This window comes from Myotis brandtii, unplaced genomic scaffold, assembly GCF_000412655.1.
Source record: "Myotis brandtii unplaced genomic scaffold, ASM41265v1 scaffold915, whole genome shotgun sequence".
Lineage (NCBI taxonomy): Eukaryota > Metazoa > Chordata > Mammalia > Chiroptera > Vespertilionidae > Myotis > Myotis brandtii.
The window spans coordinates 754416-763570 of NW_005371769.1; positions in this window are offsets into that span (position 1 = coordinate 754416).

The following is a 9155-nucleotide window of genomic DNA, read 5'->3' on the forward strand; positions in this document are numbered from 1 at the left end:
CATTACTATTCATAACAGTAGCAAAATTACAGTTATGAAGTAGCAACGAAAATAATTTTATGGCTGGGGGTCACCACAACGTGAAGAACTGTATTAAAGGGTCGCGGCATTAGGGAGGTTGAGAACCACTGCTTTACAGGGAGGAGGACTGGCCCCTTCCTCCAACAGAACACAGTCAGTCTCCTCTTGAGTGACTGGACTTTCATTATTAACAAATTTATAATTATTACTGGAATGCTTTATCATAAACCCTTCATTTTAGTTACATCTATTTATTATATCTTAACAACTTTGAAATTTTAAAGCCAACTATTAACCAAAGCATTTTCTTGACCAATTTTGTAACTGGGATAACTCACTAGTCTTTAATGTGAAAGTACTATTTTATTTTATTTCCCTTTTGAAAGCAGGAGTGCCTCCACCGCCTCCCCTCCCGCCGCCCCTTCACTGCTAGAGGGTACTTCTCCAGATTGTTCCTCCAAGTGTTATGGGGAAAAATAGAACACTGGGGACTAGTTATGGTTATGGGAAATATTAATTATGCTGTTAACCATGATTGCCCTTTCTGTTCAAAGAAAGGGCATACCAACCTGGCTGGGAGTTGTACGCCCCCGGGACCTGGGAGTCAGCCTTGGAATGCGGTCCATCCTCATTCAAGAACTGCTCATTATCATGGAAACATTAAGCTTGTTGCCCAACCCAGCTTGTATAGTTTACTTCCCCATGCCTGTAATCCCTACTTCCCCCTGTTATCTTTGTCCCTATATTCATAAACCAAGGAAGAGTAAACTAAAGTCCATAAAAGATAGAAAGCCAAAATTACATTACAGACACACAGACCGAAATCTCACTAGCTAAGAGTTTCTGGCAGGCTAACACCCTGCCAGGGAGAGCAGGATGAATCTCCAAGATTAAGAATTCTTGGCAGCTGCTGGGACATTCCTGCAATCTCTGTCACCGTGTTCAGCCTCACCACACATAACTGGGCTTCCCCAAAGCGGGACTTGCCCCATTTTTAAACAAATTAAACAAACAACAAAGAGATATAAAACATAAACAGGAACACTCTAATACAGGTGTGTGCAACATACTAAAAGTTTACACCACAGAATGCCCTGTATTAAGAGCCATTAAAGCAGAGCAATGTCTTCTGTCCCTGGTTTGGGAACTGCCCCTCCCCAGAACCTCAGCATTCTCCCAATGGACTATTTTGGGGGAATGTATTCCCTAGGCCTAGAATTTCTGCTTCCCATCCTTGGCAGGTCCCTGGTGACTATGTACTCAACCCCCCATGTTGGAGGTTTCTCGTACTCCCCTGAGATCTGCTTCGTCCCTCTCTGCCGCTTCCCTTGCAGGAGAATGGAACCACAGATCAGAACTCCACACTCACTTTATGTCCAAGACACATCCCAGTCACATATGCCCGACCTCCGAGGACACCCAATCACCAAAGTAGTGCTTAGTCCAATTCCCACCTTGGCTCATGCATGAGGTCACCTGATTGACGTGGGTCTTGCTTGGGCCCTTCCTGCATTGCTGGCTGACTCTCGATCCTGAGCTCAGAGTCCTCCCAGGGGTGATGGCTGTCCCACCTCACCGAGGCCGCTGCAACTTGGCAGCAGGGCACACCTCCTCAGGAGAGGGGTCCAATTTCCCCCTGTGATGACAAACGGGATCCTGGACGCACCCCCAAACTGTAAGAAATAAGGTGAGCCCCCCAAGTCAGGGGTCCTGGTAGAACACAAAGCACACTGGGAGCCAGGCAGCAGGCAAATATCTTTACTTCCAAGTGGAAGGGTGCACACACATGGTCTGGAAGCATGTGCACCCAATAGGGTGTCCGCTCAGCTTTTTAATCTGATGCACGTGACCTGTCCCTCACTCCTGATTGGAGCTCAGGCGCACAGTCTTTCATGATTGGCTAATTCAAAGGGAGGGGTGGGCCTTTGCCATTTCAAGATGGTGGCCCCCAGGGAGCTGCAGGTCACACGGTCAACATAGCGGCTGCCAAGTCACTCAGCCCAACATGGCGGCAGCTGAACTGTTCTCTGACAGAAAAGGCGACTTGTTTATTCTCACAGCGGGAAGTTTGGTGGCTTAATGGCAGAACAGGAAGGCGCCTGAGGGCCGCGAGCCTGCTCCCTTGCTGTCCCAGCAGCAGGCCCCTGGCGCTGGCTGCTGGCTCCTGGCTCCTGGCTTTGGAGCATGAAGAGCTATTGCAGATGTGTCTTTGTCCACAGGGAGCAGAGCTGGGTTTATGGAGAGACAGCTCCGGGCTCAGCTGGGAGCACGGTGGGTGGGGCAGCAGGAGGTCGGGTCCCTGCCGGGACAGGAGCTGTGGTGTCGGTGGCGTCGGGCCCTCTCCTGAGCCGATGGCCTCGGCTTCGTCAGGATGAAAGTAACAAAATGATAACCCGCCCAGGTGCTTTTGACCATCCACGTAGAACATGCTGGCGATGAAACGGGGCCACGCTGCCTCACAGGCAGGGGGCACAGCTGCCCCTCCTGGCGGGACTCACTCTACACGAGTGACGCTAGTTCAGGGGACGTGTCCGGCTGTGTCCACTCAATACGCTAATCAATAGGACCTAATCGACAAGGTCTGCGTCCCCTTCTACAGGCACCGCACTGGTCCTGACTCCTGGCTCCCGTGTGGAGGCTGAATGCCCAGTGTTCCCTCCCCATAAGGGACCAAGACCGAGAGGGCTCACTGGCCCTCATTGCCCCCATGAGCCTGGGACAGGAGCAGCAGGGACAAGGAGACCAGATGGCCCAGGACCCACCGTGGGCCGGGGACCTGGGGACCTGGGGTGGGTGTATCGCAACCACTCTCCCTGCTGCTCCCTGTGCTCTCTGGCCCCAGGCTTGGCGGTGCCTCTGCCAAGCTCCGACTGACCCCAGACCCTCAGGGCACCGGGGCTCCCAGCGATGCCAAGCACAGCTTCGCCCCTGGCCCCGTAGCATCCCAGCACCAGAGCCCAGCCAGAGCACAGCCATGCAGGGTGGCCACTGCGGACCCTGAGGACGCCTCAGCAGGCAGCACCCCGGTATGCTGATGGCAGCCTCAGGGAGCGCGGATGCCGTCCGTGCTGGTCAGAGGACTGGAGTACGAGAGCCCTGCCCGCCCCCGAATGTGCTGATTTGAAGATCCGGTCCCTGGCACAGGGGGCCTCTGCCTCTGGAATTAGCCCCTAGGCCTGGAGACGGGATGGTGTGGACGCCCCTGGAGTCGGCAGGCTGTGGATGTTGGGGACCTGCCTTCCCTGCAGGAGCTCCCCCACCCAGGCAGGAGAGCTGGGCGTGGAGATCGGGGTGGAAATGCGGGGCAGGTCAGGCCCCACGCCCCTTGTTGGGAACACTCCTTCGCTGGGCAAACTTGCCCCGGAAATGGCCTCTGGGCCCACAGCCATCCCACTGGCTTGGGCTGGGGGTCGAGGCGCTTCCTCTCCCACCTCTTCCACGGGCCTCAGCACCTCAGACCCAGAGCCATGCAGCCTCCCCAGCCTCTGGCGTGTACCCTGCAGGCAGACGTCCACAGCCGCCGCCATTGTGTTGCCAGGCACCCCCACCCTCACCGTCTCCAGCCCATGTTTGTGGGAACTCAGGCCCCTGGAAACTGGTCCCGAAGGTGCTGCAGGGAGGGTTCACCTGGCCTGAGCATCACCTCAAGGCCATTGTTCCCCGGGAAGCCGCAGACACCCCGCCTGGTGTCAGCAGTAGGAGGAGCTTTCTGAGTCTGCTGCGCTCGCTCCCCTGGTGAGGACATCCCTGCTCACCAAGCCCAGGGTGGGGGGTGGGGGTGGGGGCGGCTGCTCAGTTTACGGGTGGGAGGCTGAGCCTGGCCTGAGATCCTGTGGCAGAGGGGCCGGGGCTGGAGCTTCCCAGCTCGGGGTCTTGTGGGTCACACGTGCCTCCCGAAAGCGGGGGCCCCAGGGCGCAAGCTGGAGAGGGGCCTTAGCCCGGCCCCAGCTCTGCCGGGGCAGAGCCCTCCTTGCTCAGGGCGTGGTCGGGCCCAGGGGCCAGCAGGGGGCAGGTCCCGATTCCCAACCCAGGAGGGGCTCCTCCCTCCATCGGAGGCCCCAGGCCTGCGGTGTGGGGGCTTCACGGGCAGCAGCCAAGCCTGGTCTGGGCAGGGTGCACGCCAGAGGGCGGGGTCCAATATGATGTGATGAGACTCCAAATGGGCCATTAGTTGGGGGCTCAGACCGAGCCAAGCATGAGGGACTGTGGCCAAATCCTGATGTGCTCTTGCGTTGCCTCAGAGGGGCCCGGCCTTGGGGGTCTCATGGCCTCAGTCCTGGGGACAGATCTCATGGACACAGATGGGGTCTCCTAGGCGGAGTCCATCTCTACTGGTGCCAGGTTTGGGGCTGAGAGAGCAAGGTGGTTCAGAGTTGAAGGAGGAGGAGGAGGATTGGAAGGAGGACTGGAAGCTCCTGGAGGGTCACTTAGGCCTTCTCCCCCACCCAGGCCTGCCCTCCGCCACAGTGGCCTCCGATCCGCTCAGCAGCTCCATCCACAGCAGAGTAATGAAGACCTGGCCCTCCCTCCTCCTCCTGTCCTGGCCCTTCCTTCGAGGGCGCTGCATGGGAGGCTCCGGCAGGCGGCCAGCTGGCTGGGACAAGGGCTTGGCTGTGCCGCTGGCCTGTCAGGACATTATCCTTTATTCACAGGGAGCTGAATGCCAGGGGCAGCGCCCGAGGGCTTGGCTGTGCCGCTGGCCTGTCAGGACATTCTCCTTTATTCACAGGGAGCTGAATGCCAGGGGCAGCGCCCGAGGGCTTGGCTGTGCCGCTGGCTTGAGGGGCAGCAGGTGTCAGAGACCTGTTGTTCAGGTTCAGGTTCGGGTTTGGGTTCGGCTGCCGGGATGGAGCCCCACACAAGCCTCCCGGCAGCTGGAGCCTGGCCCGTGAGCTCTGAAGGCCCTTGAGCTGGGGTGCTGCAGGGACCCCTTAGCTGTGGGCACAGGGACCTCCCCTTGAAGGAGCAGAGGAGTAATTGCCAGGTGACTCCTTACAATAGTGACTTAGTGGCAGTGACGATTCAGCAACTCCAGACACCCAGCCGGTGCCAAGTCCCTCCTCACGACAGGCCCCTCGCAGCTGAGGAAACAGGCTCAGAGGTGCCAGCCCTTATGCTCCCGTCTAACCCTCACTCGCTTGCTTGCTGGGTCAATGGCAAGCCTGGAGACAGACCCAGCGCTCATCATTTTTCCTTATTACAAGCAAGTCGTCACTCTGCAGTGTTCCACCTGGAGGCCGGGCCTCCTCTGGAGTGTGTCCAGCGGAAATTAACTGCTTCGCAGGGGGCAGGCAGGGGGCATGGGGTGGCGGCAGGGACACTTAGAGCTGGGACTGGGAGCCCAGCCAGTGGGGGATCGATACCGATGCCCAGATACAAAGAGCCTGTAGCTGGTTCAGCTGTAGGGTACCAGCTGCACTTGAAGGTCGAAGGTCTTCCAGGGAGAGGAGACCTGCATGGAGATGGAGACTCCAGCATGGAGCACATCCCCCGCCCCCCACCCCCAGGGCTGTGGGAAGCGAAGGACGCTGGGCTAGGTGTGGTCTGCTGGGCAGCAGGCCCTGCCTGGCTCCCACGGGTGTTTCCCAGCTTAAACCCAGATCGTGGGAGAGCGCCGCCTTTGGGCTGCTGTCCACTCCCCCTGCAAGGGAGACACTGGTGCTTTTTAGATTCCAAGCTGGGAAGCAGCCACCTCTCCCCTCCTCCTGGTCACAGCGCCTGTGCGGCCTCCAGGAGACAGGCACAGTATCTGCAGCGGTTCTCAACCTGTGGGTTGCGAACAATGAAAATATATCCTGCATATCAGATATTTGCATTGCGATTCATAACAGTAGCAACATTACAGCTATGAAGTAGCAATGAAAATAATTTTATGGTTGGGGGTCACCACTACATGAGGAACTGTATTAAAGGGTCACGGCATTAGGAAGGTTGAGAACCACTGGGTCACTAATGGGTGTGTGGAAGGGAGTGCGGTCCGAAGGGGAGACATGGTCCGATGTCACATTTCTGCAGCACCAGGCTTTCAGAACTTGTGCTACCAGAAACGGGCCAAGATGGCGCAGAGCTGGCCTCTCCCTCTGGCGAGAGTGGGGGCGGGGTGGTGGGGGATACAGACAGCTGGGTGGGGCGCTGTCCGTGGTGCTGAGGGCAGGGCCTGAGGGGTGTGGTGGCAGGTGGAGGCTTCTGGCCCAGGAGGACACTTGTTTCCCCGAGTGGTCAGGGTGGCCTGGGAGCTGGACACAGCACCCTTCCCACAAGGTCTCATGGGACTGTGTGCTGGACAAGGGCTCCTGCCGTGGGATCAGACCCCAAGGCCAGGCCAGGTCCCCCTAATAGTCGGAGAGAAGACACCCAGGCCCAGCCTAGGGCTGTGCTGGGCGGGGTCCCCTCTGTGCCAGGGAGGGTCCCTCGGGCAGGACTGGTTGAGGAGACTGCTTCAGGGACAGCCTGGTCGGTGACCCCACCCGGAGGGAGGGCAGGGTGGCCTCGCCAGGCCAATGAGGCGAGAGCCACTGAATTCCCTCCTGCTCCATTTCTGACAGGTGACAGGACGGTCGCCGTGGTGCGCACGATGGCTCTGACCCCTCCCAATTCCCAGCACCCTCGCTCCTGCCTGACCCACTGTGGTCATCACTTTCCCTCCTGGGGTCTCACCCCCTGCAAGTGCAGGGGCAGCCCAAACACCTGGGTCCTCTCGGCCGAGTGGACGGGTCCGGGCCAGCGTGGGGTGGACGCGCGGTGGCCCAAGTGAGCTTGGCCTCCCTGGTGCCCGCTTGGCAGGCCTCTATTCATCCCTCCACCCACCAGTCACCCAGCCACCCCTCCACCCACCCACCCACATTCTCTCACTAAACACATGTGCACAGCCACGGCCGAGAGCCAGGCACCCTGTGCGGAGCCCTCATGAACTCACATTCCTGGTGGGGGCGGGGGGAGGCCCCTGGAAGACAGGCAGTATGATGTCAGGGGTGAAGAGTCCAGGAAGGGAGAGGAAAGGGGGTGATGGGGCAGAAGTGAGGGGCTAGAGACAACACATCTGGAAAGCTCAGTTCTGAGGGAGCCCCACGCCTTGCCTGTCCTCCCTCGGGGGTATTTGGGCTTTGAAGGGCTGTGGCTGACACAGGGAAGAAATGGAGGAGCCTCGATGGCAGTGTCGTTGGTGGGACGAAGGTTTGGGCGGGGCAGGGAGGGACATCCCTGTCCTGTAGCTGAGGCCTGGGTGAAAGGTGAAAGGACACGCAGGACCTTGCCTCCCAGCATCACAGAAGCCCCACTGGTCCTGGTGCTGCTGGCCGCTCTCCTCCCTCCCAGGCCAGCCTTCCGTGGTCCTCACAAGCTTCCCCCACACTCTCTGTGCGGCTTGGACTGGGCACCCAGCCAAAGCTCCCACCTTTAATTCAAATCCCTGTTTATGTCAAGAGCTGTTACCATGGAAATGTCCTTGGGACAGGGAGAGGGTGGAGAGGGCAGCAGCGGGGGGTGGGGGTGGGGGAATCTTTCCTGCAGAGACACTTTCCACTCCAGAGGGGCCGGCATTGGCTGGGGGTGCATTGGGAGGGGCCTTGGAGGTGCTGCCTCCCTAGCCCCACTCCCATGATCACCCTCAGAGGACACGTCCGGCCACAAAGGCCGGAGGCTGGGGGGTGGAAGTGCCCACGCTCCAGAGTTGGTCTCATTTGTCTGTGAACCAGGGTTTCCTGTCCTGAGAAACGGTTTCAGGAGCAGCCAGGGGGAGGGGCCTTGAGGTCTGGAGTAAGACTAATTCAGAGGCTTCGATGATTACAAGGTTCCCCAAACCAGTGATTTCCAGGGGCACAGGTGGGGAGAAAGGCCGTACAAATTGATGAGCTAGGCCAGTGATGGCGAACCTATGACATGCGTGTCAGAGGTGACATGCGAACTCATTTTTTTGGTTGATTTTTCTTTGTTAAATGGCATTTAAATATATAAAATAAATATCAAAAATATAAATCTTTGTTTTACTGTGGTTGCAAATATCAAAAAATTTCTATATGTGACACGGCACCAGAGTTAAGTTAGGGTTTTTCAAAATGCTGACACGCCGAGCTCAAAAGGTTCGCCATCACTGAGCTAGGCCAATGAATCTAGCTGCATCAGCAAACCCACGTGAGGTTGGGCAGAAGTGTGTGCGTGCACATGCAGGCAGTCCTGTGTCTGCTGGCGCCAGGAACAGCGGGCCTGCTGGCCTCGCCAGGCCCTCTGGCTGAACTCACCTGTGGGAATGGCCAGGAGAGCCACCATCTCGACTGCTCGTGCCAAAGCGAAGGGAAACAGAGCTCAGTGCGGGCCGCCTGTGGCTGCCGCAGCCCCTCCCTGTGCAGACTCCAGCCCAGGGCAATCCCAGCACCCACCCGGCCAGGGGTGGGTCCAGCCTGACTGCTGAGTCCTTGGGCCACATCAGCTCTAAGTCTGAGGCTCCCTGCATCGGAGCTGCCTGAAGATAGTTGTCATAATGACAGGTTTGGAGACCATCGTCCCGGCTGAATAGTCTCTGAAGGTGAGAGGCCGGAACCTGGAACTTAAGCAAACTCCCCTGGCACCTGCCTGAGTAACTGCCCATGTTCCCTGGGGCTACGTTCCTGTGTGCCCCTTCCTCCAGGAAGCCTTCAGAGCTTGGCCCAGCTCATCATGCACCTGTCTCTTCCCTGCCTCCAGCCTAACACTCATGGGAGCACCGAGGTTCACAGGCCCCGTAGGATGAGCCGAAACGCAGAGGCACAGGGAGCAGCCTCACCTGGAAAGTGTGCCGCAGGGTGATGGGACATGGCCCACATCACCTTATCAGCCAGTGACAAGCCCCACTGTGCCCCACCTTCCGGACTGCCAGCTGTGTGTGGTGATGGCCTCTGCGTCACAGGCATTCTGACATCGTTGGAAGAGACCCCGCTGGGAGCGCGGTTGGCTCTTCCACTAATAAAAGATTGAGAAATGGGCTCTGCAAACTGTGACATCCGGCGCTGTCCCTTCAGCTTGTTCTGTGACAGTGTAGAGTCGGGGACTTCTCGCCAAGATGGGAAACGAAGGGCTGTGCACGCTCTCCCACTCGGGAGTCGCTAGCACTCGCCACCCTCCCTGGGAGTGGGGCTCCGGCTGGTCTAACCCTGGGGTTT